Genomic DNA, 14,200 nt, shown 5'->3' on the forward strand with positions numbered 1-14,200 from the left:
GCTGCGAGGCTGGAGAAGGCGGGTTTAAAGCCAGCTCAGGTGACAACTCAAGAGCGCTGACTGCGGCTGATCCGTGGGGCGGTTCTGACCTGGGACAATGGGGGGCAGTGGCTCTGCGGGCACCGCCCTGCTCTTGCTGGGCCAGGGTAGATCAGGATTGGCGGGCGCAAGAGTGGTGTAGCCCTGGCGGTGCGGGCAAGTCTGCCCCGGCCACAGGTGCCGTGCACGTGGGTGGAGGGAGAGCAGGGTGCAGCGCAGAGCATGGGGCTGTGAACCCAGGATGGCAGGAGTCCATGCAGCCTCCCAGGCTGGTTCTGGTTCTCGCGGGTGTCCCGAGCGAGTTTGGCACCTGGAACCCAGTGCAGGTCGCTCGGTGGGACTCAGGCGAATCGGGCCCGGCTGGGGGTGGAATGGGTTGAAACGCTGTGGGAGACGCCCTGCTATGGGGCCAGGTGCGAACCTGGCACCCGGGGTCCCGGCCAGGAGAGTCTCACCCCGGGAAGCTAAACTCTGAGCGGGATTCCGGCAGCGAGTGCCCAGCCAGCCGGCGCCCTGTGCAGCGGGAAAACACGGTTACTCACCTTTGTAACTGTTGGCCTTCAAGATGTTTTGCTCATATCCATTCCAGTAGGTGTACACGCCGCGCGTGCACGTTCGTCGGAAGACTTTTACCCTAGCAACTCCAGCGGGCCGGCAGGTCGCCCCCTAGAGTGGCGCCGTCATGGTGGGTAATATATACCCCTGCCGGCCCGCCCGCTCCTCAGTTCCTTCTCGCCGGCTACTCCAACAGTGGGGAAGGAGGGCAGGCGTGGAATGAATATGAGCAACACATCTCGAAGAACAACAGTTACAAAGGTGAGTAACCGTGTTTTCTTCTTCGAGTGATTGCTCATATCCATTCCAGTAGGTGATTCCCAAGCCTTACCTAGGCGGTGGGGTCGGAGTGAGAGGTCGCAGCGTGTAACACGGCAGAGCCGAAGGCTGCATCATCCCTGGACTGTTGGACCAGGGCATAATGGGAAGCGAAGGTGTGTGCACGGAGGACCAGGTCGCTGCCCTGCAGATTTCCTGGACGGGTACTCGCGCAAGGAACGCCGTCGATGATGCTTGGGCCCTAGTAGAGTGCGCGGTCACATTGCCCGAAGGGAGACGGCCAGGTCGTAACAGGCCCGTATGCAGGACGTCACCCACGAGGAGATCCTCTGCGAGGAGACAGGCAACCCCTTAACCCGGTCAGCTATGGCGACAAAAAGCTGGGGGATTTGCGGAACGGCTTGGTCCGTTCTATATAAAAGGCGAGCGCCCTACGCACGTCTAAGGAGTGCAACTGCTGCTCCCGGCGAGACGAATGAGTTTGGGTTTCGGGAAGAATACGGGTAGGAATATGTCCTGGTTGACATGAAAGGCCGAGACAACTTTGGGGAGAAAGGCGGGGTGCGGCCTTAGTTGTACTTTGTCGCGATGGAACACCGTATACGGGGGCTCTACCACGAGGGCGCGCAGCTCTGACACACACCTAGCAGAAGTGATGGCCACCAGGAATGCCGTCTTCCAGGACAAGTAGAGGAGGGAACACGTAGCCAGCGTTCAAACGGGGGGGACATAAGACGGGACAACACCAGGTTCAGATCCCAAGAGGGGGCTGGGCGGCGGACCTGGGGTAGAGACGCTCCAGACCTTTAAGGAATCTAGCCACCATGGGGTGTGAGAAGACAGAGCGGCCATCGCTCCCGGGTGGAAGGTGGAGATAGCCGCTAAGTGAACCCGGAGAGAGGACACCGCCAGGCCTTGCTGCTTGAGCGACCAAAGGTAATCGAGGACGATTGGGATGGAAACATCGGTGGGGTGGAAGCGCCTCTCCGCGCACCAGCACACGTAAAGCGTTTCCATTTGGCTGAGTACGTCGTCCTCGTAGACGGCTTCCTACTTCCCAGAAGCACCTGCCTCACTGGTGAAGAGCAATGCAACTCGGACCTAGTCAGCCACGCAGGAGCCAGGCTGAGAGGTGCAGAGACGGAAGGTCCGGGTGACGAAGCCGGCCGTGGTCCTGCGTGATCAGGTCCAGGTGAAGAGGCAGGGGAACAGGGTCGACTACCGACAGGTCCAGCAGAGAGAGAGAACCAATGCTGCCGGGGCCACGCCGGAGCGATCAGAATCAAGCGGGCCTGTCCCTGCGCACCTTCAGAAGGACCTTGTGAATCAACGGAAACGGAGGGAACGCATAGAAGAGGTGCGTCGCCCAGGGAATCAGAAAGGCGTCTGCAACCGAGCCCGGTTCGCGACCTTGGAAAGAGCAGAACATCGGGCACTTTCTGTTCCTGCGGGATGCGAAGAGGTCCATATGGGGATGCCCCCACCTCCGGAAGAGCGCCAGGGCGATGTCCGGGCGAAGGGACCACTCGTGGGAGCAAAAGGACCGGCTGAGCCGATCCGCCAGCGTATTCCGAACCCCGGGGAGAAAGGAAGCAACTAGGTGAACAGAGTGGGCTATGCAAAAGTCCCACAACGTCATGGCCTCCTGACAAAGAAGAGAGACCTCGTACCGCCCTGCTTGTTTACATAGTATACCGTCGTGTGTTGTCGGTGAAAACCGAAACACAGCGACCTTGGATCTGCTGACGGAACGCTTGACAAGCCAGGCGGACCGCCCTCAATTCTCGCACGTTGATATGTAGGGCGAGTTCGGGAGGAGACCAGCGGCCCTGGGTCCGCAGGGCACCTAGGTGAGCTCCCCATCCCAAGTCCGAGGCGTCCGTTGTCAGGGACAGCGAGGGCTGGGGCGGATGGAACGGAAGCCCTGCACACACGACGGACGATCCAGCCACCACTGGAGGGAGTGGAGGACGTCCTGAGGAATCGTGACTACTGTATCTAACGGGCGCCTGGCCGGACGGAGCTGAGGGATGAGCCAGGACTGGAGGGGCCGGAGGCGGAGTCGAGCATGCGCCGTAACGAATGTGCAGGCCGTCATGTGGCCCAAGAGTGTCAGGCAAGTACGTATGGAGGTTAGAGGTGCTGCCTGCAGCCTGTGGTTGATGGTTGTCAAAGCCTGGAACCACGACAAGGGAAGAACGGCCCTGGCTATGGTGGAGTCTAGAACGGCGCCGATAAACTCTATCCTCTGAGTAGGGGATAGAGTGGACTTCTCGGCGTTGAGCATCAGGCCTAGGCTCGAGAAAAGGCGGCTGACCATGCGGACGTGTGCGAGGACTCAGTCCTCTGAGGGTCCCCAGATAAGCCAGTCATTGAGGTAGGGGAACACATGCACACGACTGCGACGAAGAAAGGCAATGACTACGCCATGCATTTGGTAAACACTCTCGGGGCCGTCGAGAGGCCGAATGGGAGGACCGTGAATTGATAGTGCCGGCCGCCGACAACGAAGCGAAGGAACCTCCGATGGGGCGGAAAGATGGCTATATGGAAATATGCATCCTGCATGTCGAGGGCGGCGTACCAGTCTCCGGGATCCAGGGATGGAACAATGGTCCCCAAGGAAACCATGCAGAACTTCAACTTGACCAGGTATTTGTTGAGCTCTCGAAGGTCGAGGATGGGTCTGAGACCTCCCTTGGCCTTGGGGATCAGAAAGTAATGGGAGTAAAATCCTCTACCCTTCTCGTTCTCTGGAACCTCCTCTATGGCCCCTTTGTCGAGGAGCGTTCGCACCTCCTGGAGGAGGATCTGCTCGTGAGAGGGGTCCCTGAAGAGAGACGAGGGAGGGGGGCGGGAGGGCGGGTACGAAGGAAACTGTAGGTGGTATCCAAGCCGCAGCGTGCGGAGGACCCAGCGGTCCGAAGTAAGCTGGCACCATGCCGGGAGGAAGAACGAAAGACGGTTGGAGAAGGGAGGAGATGGATCCGTGGAAGGAACTGGTACAGCGCCCTCGGGCGCACCTTCAAAACGAGGGCTTCAGCCCGGAGGAAGGCTTGGAGGGACCTTGGCTTTGGCCCCCCTGGTTGCCCGATTGTCTGCGCCTGCCGTTTCTATTTCGCCACCTGGCAAAGTCCTGCCTTTGCCTGGGTTGGGGGTAAGGCCTGTCCTGCTGCTGAGGCCTGAATGGTCTACGCTGGGTTACCGGCGTATGCATCCCTAGGGCACGCATAATGACCCTATTATCTTTGAGGCTTTGCAGCCGAGGGTCAGTCTTGTCCCAAAACAGGCCCTGGCCCTCAAACGGAAGGTCCTGGATGGTGATATGGTTCGGAGAGGCAGATACCTGATCTCTATTTCAGCGCATATGACTCCGGAGGCCAGCAGTTCTCGGTAGGTCTACTGGCTGCATCCAAGCGCGGTAGGAAGTGCTGTGCGACCTTTTTCCCCTCGTCAAGTGGAGAGCGGCGAACTCCTGACGAGCGTCTTGTGAGGAGTCCTTAAACTTATCAGCCACCGCCCAGGTGTTGTACGAGTAAGCGGTGAGCAGAGCTTGCTGGTGAGACCCGCAGCTGCAGGGCTCCTGCGGAATAGACCTTGTGGCCAAGCAGGTCCATACGCCTCGCCTTAGACTTGGGAGCTGGAGCTTTGTTGTCCATGCGTTCCCTCTCATTCACAGATGAACGACGAGGGAACACGGGGGCGGGGACATATAAGTACTTCATGCCTTGCAAAGGGACCATGTATTTTCGCTCACACCCCGAGCATCGGGGGAACGGAGCCAGTGGACTGCCAGATGGTGGTGCATTGGCTTGTGGATGGTCCTATGAACGGCAGGCGACACGGTGGGTGCGTCCGCCGAGAGTATGCTCACGACGGGTCCTCGATCTCAGAGACCTCCTCAGCCTGGATGTTCATATTTTGCACCACGCGCCTGAGGAGATCCTGGTGCGCCCTGAGGTCCAGTGGAGGGGGACTGGTGGATGTCATCCCCGCTCCACCTCTTCTGGGAGGACGACGAGGAGAGACCTGGCGAGGGCAAGTCCGGTGGCGGCTCTGACTGGGTACCGCTTCTGACCTTGCGGTGAGCTCAGCACGGAGGATGGGACGACGCTTTCCGTAGGGGATGAGGAGGCGTGAAGAAGTAGCCTCGGAGCCCTTGCTGGCTGAGACGACTCGTGGGGAAATTTGCTGAGGGCCCTGGGCTTGATGATACGCCCAGGGGGTTCAGAAGCCCGCTGCTGCGACCATGCTTCCTGCTGACCCTCGAAAAGAGGGCGGCGGTCTTCAGCTTCTAGGTACACACTGTCCGCCCGCGAGAGACAGAGCCTTGGCGACAGGGCCCATTGTGGAGCCGAGTGGAGTTGGTACGGGTCCCGCGTTGCAGACGGCGAAGACCTCCTCGGGTGCGGAGATCGGTTCCGTGAGCCATACGGCGCGCGATTCAAGACCGGCGGCTGCACAGCTCGGTGTGGAGGTCGAGCGTGGGATCTGGACCGTCAAATGGCTGGGACAGATCTCACGTTCCGGGTAACGGTGGCTGAGCACCAGAACGGTGCCAGGATGTATCGGGAGCGGGGTAAGACGACCTGGCACTGCGGTCATGACCGGTGCTGTCTGGAGAAGCCGGATGCCGGGACTGTGAAGCGGCGCCGCAGCGAGACCTCCCTCGGGACCGAGGATCGGTGCCGAGATCATTGACCGGTGGCCGAGCCGGAGAGTCCAGATGGTGCTCGCATCGGTGTAGGCTTGCCCTTTGATTGTGAACACCGCACCGCGGTGCGGGGGTTGGTGACAGCACAGGCTCCGTTAAGGCGATGAGTCCTGGCCGACGAGAAAGTTCTGGGCGTGGACGCGGACCATCAGCTCCATCCCCAGATCTTTGGCGGGAGCTGGGGGTCGATAGGCGCGGGGAGTCGCGATCCTGACGGCCACGGAGTCGCGCCTGCTTCGGCTGTTAGCCGGTAGAGGCGTTGATTTCTGTCCGACAGCTAGGGACCCGGCGCACCGCCTGTGGCACGTGCCAGGAGTCATCGGCCGGCGGTCGTTGGCGATCCTCGCTGCCCCAATCTGTGGGCTTTGGTCCGTCACCCGCTGGCGTCGGACGCTGTCCGTAGGGCCTCTTCCCGTGAGCCGGTGCCGGAGAAAGGCTGGGTGCCGGGTGTTTCCGGCCGCCGGAGAGATCCGGTGCCGGAGCGGAAGCGGGCACTCGTTTGCCTGAGACGCAGGGTTAAGTGCCGCTTCCATAGGAGCGGCTTTGAGCGCTGTCTCGGCTCTTTCTTGGTCCTCGGTTGAAGCCTTACAAATTTTTCTGGCATTCTCGGAATTGTGTGATCCCCCAGGCACTTCAAGCAGGCGTCGTGGGGATGCCTGTGGGCATCGGCTTTACAGGGCGAGCACTTTTGAACCCAGGAACAGCAGTGAGCCCGGGTGCCGGCGCGGTCGAGGGGGCTAGCGCCCCGAACCGCCAACTATATACACATAGAACTTATAAACTACAACTAACATTTACTACGTAAACTTAATTAAAACTGAAACTAGAACGTACATGACGAAGAGAAGCTAGGGACGTGGGAGACAGGCTATGCCGCGCTCCACAGTCCAACGACCGACCGGCGGTAAGAAGGAACTGGGAGCGGGCGGACCTCGGCAGCCCCCCTCCCGGGGTAGATATTACCCGCCATGACGGCGCCACTCTAGGGGGCAACCTGCCAGCCCGCTGGAGTTGCTAGGGTAAAAGTCTTCCGACAAACATGCACGCGTGGCGCATACACCTACTGGAATGGATATGAGCAATCACTCGAAGAAGAACCGTGGGGCTCAGCCCATTGGGCAGCGCCAGGGAGTCATGTGGCAGCCTGGTGTATGAATTTGAGGGGATCCCTGGATTCCCCTCCCTGAAGACCCTGTGGGCTCAAACCCACTGCCCGGGCTCCTGCTGAGCAGCACATGCCCCCGGGGGCACAGGCGAGCAGCGTGCAGAGGGAGCACTGACAAAGGCTGGCCAGCGGGGGGCAGTAGCAAGTAGCTTTGGTCTCACAGTCCCGTGGCACTAGCTGCCCTTCGCCTTAACGCTCCCTTGGGGCCGGGGCAGCGGCGGATTTCCCGAGCCGTGGCCTGCCCAGTCCCACGGTGCTGGGGGCTGCACCGGGGCCTGGGTCTCTGCTCCGGCTCCTAGATTTAGGCCCCAAAATAGGAACTAGGCTCCACTGCGAACTTGGCCCAGGTGTGTCAGGTGGCCCCAGACCAGAGCACAGCCCGTGTGCATGGGGAAGCCGTTGCAGAGGGACCACGGGGTGGGGTGAGACACACCCTGAGTGGGGCGGGAAGGCATCCAAGAAGTGCCACTGGCAGCATGACAGGGCCATACCCCCAGCCGGAGCAAAGTGCCACGGCTGATCCATTCCACGCCTGCCCTGCAGGGAGCCACTGTTGACCAGATTGTTACAAGAAGCAGAGAAATCAGGATGGGGGGGCAGCGGGGCTGGGATCGGGGCTGCGGCACCTCATCCTGCTGCATGGAGATGGAGCCGGGGATGCTGGGGCGGGAGGGCTTGGGGGGAGACCAGTGTGTCCCTATTGTGTCACAGTCGCACCTGCTTCCCTTCCCCCAACCCCCCAAGCCAGGCCCAGCAAAACCAAATAAATCAGGACAGCTCTAGGGGCCTGCTCTGGGCTGCATCCCTTGTGCCCAGTGCCCCATGGAGGTGGGCCCCGGCAGACAGAGCCGCCCAACCGATATTCATGGAATTTGATCTGTAGCCCCCAACTATGGCAGATCTGCACCCTCCTCCCTGCAGCTCTGCCGGTCCCCCTCACTCCCAACCTGCAGCCCCCTGCCAGCCCAGCCGTGGGCTCCCCACCCAGCTCTGTCAGTGCCCCTCACTCCTGACCCACAGTCCCCTGGCTGGGCTGCTTCCCTCCTGCTCCTGGAAGGGGTGAGCTGAGATAAAACCCTCCTAGTGGCAGGTTCTGTGACCTGCCCAGTCTGCAAACCAGCCCTTGAAGTTTCTGAAAGAGCCATTCATCTCCACCTCCCCTGTCAGCGCCCTCACTCCCCTCCCCCACTCCACTCCCGAACCCTGCAGACCCAGGTTGCCCTGTCCCCCCAACCCACCAGCTGTAGCATCATCCCCCTCCCCACCCCAGAACCTGTGACTCAGATGCCCCCTGAATCATGAGATCTTTACAGCTCATTTGTTATGGGGGCCAGGGGTTGGATTCCCCTCACCTCCATTTCCAGGTGAGACCCAGACTCGGACTGTGGCAGACTCCAGCCACAAACTGACCCACAGGCCTCAGCAAGGGGCCTCTTAGCACAGCCCCCCCCGCCCACATCCCATCCCCAAGAGCTGCGGGGGGGCAGGCGCCCCCCAGGCCAGCGCAGGCCATGCCGGGGGAGGGGGGCCAGGACCGGCGCCAGGGTTTCTGGCACCCTAGGCGCTGGGCCATTTTGCCGCCTCGCGCACGGGTCTCGCGGCTCCGGTGGAGCTGCCGCCGGCATGCCTGCGGCAGCTCCACCGGAGCCGCGGGACCAGCGGACCCTCCGCAGGTACGACTGCGGCAGCTCCATCGGAGCCACCTGCCGCCCCCCCCCCACCAATGCTGGCACCCTAGGCGACTGCCTAAGTCGCCTCAATGAAAGCGCCGGCCCTGAGGGGGTCAATTCCAACCTCCTGCAGAAGCAGCTCATTCTGCTGCTCAGGGCATGGCAGCAGCAGGGCTGGTGAGCAGGTGAGGTCGGGATCATTAGTGGTCTGAGCTGAGCTCAGGGCCCCGTGTGCTCACACACAAAGCAGTTCCTGCCCCAAAGACTTGACAAGAGCTGGAGGCAAACTGAGGCCAGGGAGGGAGGCAACTGCGCTGTGGTCTCCCAGCAGGTCAGCGGCTAAGCCGGGGCTAGAACCAGGGGTCTTGAAGCCTATACCTGTGCTCCATCTGCTGGGCTTCCCCACCTTCCAGCAAAGCCCACTTCTGTCTGTGGCTGCTGGCTGGGGGCTCGGCCACACCCTGGTGGTTAGAAGGAGGAGACCGGTCCTGCCCTGGTGTTAAAGCAGCAGGACCTGTTTTTGCCCTGCTAAGCAGGGCTCCACCACCATACAGGGCATTACTCGTCCAATATTGCGCGGCACTGGGCCTTACACAGCTATAAAGGTCCCAGCCACCGGAGAGCTCTGTCCCTCAATACCCGGACATGCCATTCCCAAGTGTGGGTGGAGTGGGGGCTTCGTATGAGCTCCAAAGAGCAGCGCCCTCACCCTCCGTGTCCTCCAGGCCTAGGGGAGATGGAGCCCATCTGTGCGGAGCTCTTCGCGCATGGGCAGGAGGCTGCATTCCCAGGGCAGGAGGCCGCAGGTTTCAGCCCCATCTTCCCAGTCAGGAAGCCAGCTTGGTCCGAGGGGGCCCATCCAGGCCACCTCCACCCCGCTATGGCTGGCAGGCGCCTCCTGCTCCTTTAGCATCACTGTTATCTGTCTGCCATGGCATCAGGCTTTGGGCCTATTCCATCAATTCCCCCAAATCGGGCCCTGCACACAGTGAGAGTCCCTTCCCTGGCTAGAGGCTCCTTTTTAATTTTTACTCACCTGGCGGCGCCCCGGCTCTTCAGCGGAACTTCAACGGCGAGTACTTTGCTCGCTCTGGGTCTTTGGCAGCGGGTCTTTCAGTGCCACCGAAGACCTGGAGTGAGTGATGGACCCGCCACTGAAGTGCCGCCGAAGACTCGGAGCACCATCCAGTGAGTACAAGCCCCTCGTGTTTTGTTTTGTTTTTTTAAAGTTATCCCTGCCGGGGTCCCGTCGAAACTGTTCAAATGGGGCCCCGCACTTCCTATAGCCGGCCTGGCACCTCAGGGCACATGGGCACCCTGCCCCCCCCAGCTGAGCCTAAATTGCGGTGGTGTGGTGTGCAGGGGCTGCGATGCTCCATGCAGCTGAGGCTAGGCTGGCGCTGTCTGAAGGGTGGTCTCTAGCGCGGCTGCTGGACTCCCGCAGACCTTGGGGCCCCTTGTCCCTCGTGTCATCACAGGGGGCCCTTCTATCCTGCCCTGGCTGCACAGCCAGGGCCCGACCCAGCCTGGTGGCTCCTGGCTGGTGCCCTGGAGCGGGGCGGGGGTGCAGGCCATGGAAAAGCCAGATGCAGCAGTTAAAAGGAGGACAGGCGCAATGATCCTGCAAATTGCCACATCTGTATAATCTGCCTTTTATTTTCTGCATCATGAACTTTTATTTCCTATTATTTATTCACCTCCCCGTTCCCCCCCGCCCCGCTTCTCGTTAGGATTCACCGCCTTGCGCTCCGCTCCGCAGCCCCCCGCACCTGCAGCCGCCGACGGCTCAGGGCCTCTGTGATAAACAGCCGCCCGCGGGGAGAGGGGAAAACAGAGCGTGAAAACAAACCACACAAGGAAGGAGGCGCTGGGCCAGGCAGGAGGAGTTTGCAGGGATGGAGGGTTTGGGGGTACATGTGTTTGGGGGGATGGAGGATTTGGGGGATTTGGGGGATGGAGGGTTTGGGGGTACAGAGGGCTGGCGGGGCAGGAAAGTTGAGGATGCCCCACTGCAGAGGGAAATATATGCAGACAGGCCCAATTGTGGAGAATCTGTGAGGTTGCCCCCTAGCCCTAGGGACCGTAGAGAGGGAGCTGGCTCGTCCGTCCCCCCACTCCACACAACCCCCCATTGCGTGGAGTGTGAGAGTGATGGAGGGGGCTGTGTGTGTGTCCCTGCCGCCCCCTGCAGGAGGGGATGAGCCCTGAGGCTGGGCAGGGGCGGGGGGCTGGACCCATGTTATGGCCGATCTCTCTGCCCTTCCCGGACCCCTAACTCTGGGACCCCACATAAAATAGGACCAGCTCTTGCCCCAAGAGGTCTGTGCCCCCCCATGTCCCCCATCTTCCCCAGCCCAACCCCATACCCTCTCCCACTCTCCAGCCCCATTGTACCCCTCAGCTGCCCTCCTGTTCTCCATTCTAGTTTCCCCCAACCCTGTCTCCAGCAATTGCTCAGTGAGCACCACCAGGTGCCAGACGTCAGGACAAGGATCCCCCCACCCCGAGAGCGATGGGAGAGGGGTGGAGGGGGGTCCTGATCCCACCCCCAACCCTCCAGCATGTGGCATCTGGGCTGCAACACTGAGCCCATGAGCCTGAGCAAGTGTGGGAGCTATCCGGGAACCTGCCCATTGGGGGGCTAACTGGGGTGGGACAGAGCAAAGGGGTTAAAGCCCTCAGCGCTCACAAGCCCTGCCCAGCTGAGGCCCCCACACTGGCAGAGAACACCCCTCTTCGCAGCGTGGACAGCACTAGGACAGGGCTCCCTCACCCCTGCTGTTCTGCCCACGGAGCCCCCTCTGGAGGGGACACGAGCTGACCAACGCTGCCCACCCCCAGCACAGAGACTCTGGACTAGGCCAGCTGCGAGTGGGGAGTGATGCCCAGAGCCGCCCAGGGAGGGGGCTGGTGCCCAGGTTGACTGATGAGGTGGCACAAGATGTCACAGACACAATCCCCCTCTTCCCCTGGGCACTGAACCCTTTCACTTCCAGAGCCTGGTTCAAATCCAGTTGCAGGGTCGGGGCTGGGCTCTCCTGCCAAACCCCCATGGCCGGGGCAGTTCAGGGGGTCCTAAAGAGGAGCACACTCTGGGTGCCTGGCAGAAGTTTGGGGCCCACCAGCTCTCACCATGTCATTGCAAGTCTGCCCACATGTGCTGCTTTAAATCCCCAGCTCCTGGAGTCACATGAATATCAAAGACTCTCACCTTCTGCTTAAAAAGAAGAGTGTCCATCCCTCATGGTTGGGGAGAAAAACAATGGGCTATACATGAGTTGGAAAAAGGGACCCCCAGAAAGGAAAGGCCAAAGTGCCTCCCCAAATTATTATTTTAAACATCTCAGGATTTGGGGGGCAACAGGACCAGCTGCTGCACTTGGTTGGCGTGGGCCTGGCTAGTCTGGCTTCCTGCTGGATTGGTGCAAAGTGTGTTTCTAAACCTCACTCCTGTTGTACGGTGCAGCTGACACGCCAAAGCCATTCTGCAAGCGTTTCGCCAAAACCCTTGGCCGCCCACAGCAAATGCCTGAAGTGCATCTAGTTCTGAGCAGGAATTTTGTTTTTAATTCAGTAAATACATTTTGAATCAAGTTATTTTCCTTAGGACTTGGAATTTGCCAGAAGTTTTTCAAGCATTTTATGACTAGTGCAGCACAGCAAAGTCATTGCTTACTTAGCTGCATTTCTCACGGCGGTTATGGGATGGGGGAAAGGAGCGCGGATCCACAGGGGGTGGAGTGGTAGTTAGAATGAGTGAAAATAAAAGCTCTTTCAGGGCTGCAAACGGAGTGAGCATGCAGCTGCCTCTGGGGTGAGACACAGGGATCCTGCGCCTGGTGCTGAGATGCAGCTGCCTCTGGGGAGGAGTGTGGCAGCTGCTTATGTTTCTTGTGGTTAAGGCCGTTGAATATCTGGGGTTAATTCCTAGCTCTACCACTGTCTCCCTGTATGACTGCTTTAACTCAAGGAAGGCCCAGGCCTGGGTTAAACAGGTCAGACTAGATGATCGCAGTGGGCCCCTCTGACCTTAGAATCTATGACTCTTTGACTCTGGGCCAGTCACTGACCTATTCTGGGCCTCAGTTTACCAAGATGTAAAATGGGGCTAATAACATTTGCTTTCTTCTCCTGTCTGGTTAGCCTGTGCTCCCAGCACACTCTCAGCTGGGGCCTGTAGGCCCTACCATAAATACAAGTGACACTAACTTTCCTTCTGGCACACACATCGAGCCCTTTCCAGCCATTGCTCTCAAAGCTCTTCACCAGGGACGGCAGTGTCATGAGCCCCATTTGGCTGATGGGGAAACTGAGGCACAGGAAGGGGCTATGACTTGCCTAAGGTCACCCAACAGGACTAGAACCCAGGTCTTCTGAGGCCCAGCTTAGCCTATTCCCATTCTCTGGAAAAGCCTATTTCACCAATGGGTTGTTTTCCTCACTCACTACAACACCCCCTCCCCCCATCCTTTTCCATCACTCTCAGCAGCAGGATAAATCTCTCTCCTTCCCTGCTGGTGGGGCGCTGTCAGTTTTCACAGGGCAATGGCTAAGTCTGCGCTAAAGGTAACGGGCTAGGAGAGAGAACTGTAATATTTTATAGCTGATGAGCATAAACCAATAACAGCCAGGAGGCGTTCACCCTGCCCAGCTCTTTGGTGGCTTTGCTCCCATCCAGGGCGCGTTCCAAGGGAAGGTGCCTGGGCATGCTCAAAACCCAGAGAGAGTCACAGCAAACGGCTGCCTTAGGCTGCAGCTGATAATGGGCCTTCTGCAGAGGAAGGACGGGCTCATGGTTAGCGATTCCGGGCCAGATGGGCCCGTTGTGATCATCTGCATAGCACAGGCCAGAGACCTGGCCCACAGTCATTCCTTGGCGCAAAACAACCCCACTTGATGGAGACGCCACTATGGCCCTGGGTAAGTTGTCCCCATGGTTAATTCCCCTCCCTGGTAAACATCTTACAGGTTTCAGAGTAGCAGCCGTGTTAGTCTGTATCAGCAAAAAGAACAGGAGTAGTTGTGGCACCTTAGAGACGAACACATTTGTTAGTCTCTAAGGTGCCACAACTACTCCTGTTCTATTTACATCTTAACATCCATCTTTGTCTCATTTCAACTACCAGCCATTGGCTTGTGGGACATGACTGAAAGGCCCATTATGAAATCCCCGTGTAGGCGACAGACTGATCAAGTTCCCCCTTAACCGTCTCTTTGTTCAGTTCCCGGCTCTGCCATTGACACCCCATGTGATCCTGGCCCAGCCAAACTTCCACTGAGTTCACTGGCTGTTTGATGGCTAAATTCCTGTCAGGCTCTGGACCTTGGTCTGTCTGGGCCTCAGTTTCCCATCTGTACAATGGGGATAATATTCTTGCCTTTGCCTTGCCTATTTCAGTCGTCTGCGGTTGAGGGAGGGGACTGTCTCTTGTCCCATGGAGTCTCCTCAACTCTGGCAATTTTTTCCCATCTTACTCCACTTGGAGTTTGCCTCACATTCATGTGATTTCAAATCACGGCAGTATGTAGGTTTCTCGCCCTGGTGGTCCTCCCAAAAAAGCTTGAAAATGTGACACACACACTCCCAGGCTCCAGCTCCATATTTATTATTGTTTTAAATCCTGTAATTTTTAAGCCAATCTTCTGGGTTGTTATTTTATTTTATTTTATTTTATTTTTTGAGCCCCTGACATGATTTTTGCATGCTGGTGTATGTTTGTACAGCACCTGACGCTCCAGCACCCTGATCTCAGCCAGGGCGCGCCCAGGGCAGCTGGA

At 59.0% G+C, this 14,200-nt stretch overlaps 1 protein-coding gene across 1 annotated transcript in view; it reads left to right on the forward strand.

Moving 5' to 3' along the window:
- The first annotated feature begins 2,841 nt into the window (after positions 1 to 2,841).
- Positions 2,842 to 14,200, forward strand: part of C2H2orf68 (chromosome 2 C2orf68 homolog) — a 181,356-nt gene continuing 169,997 nt past the window's right edge. The window contains exon 1 of the mRNA XM_075062720.1: positions 2,842 to 2,934. The gene's annotated coding sequence lies outside the window, so the exon portion shown is untranslated. The remainder of the gene's footprint in view (positions 2,935 to 14,200) is intronic.

This window comes from Chelonoidis abingdonii, chromosome 2 (assembly GCF_003597395.2).
Source record: "Chelonoidis abingdonii isolate Lonesome George chromosome 2, CheloAbing_2.0, whole genome shotgun sequence".
In the NCBI taxonomy this organism is placed as follows: Eukaryota; Metazoa; Chordata; order Testudines; family Testudinidae; genus Chelonoidis; species Chelonoidis abingdonii.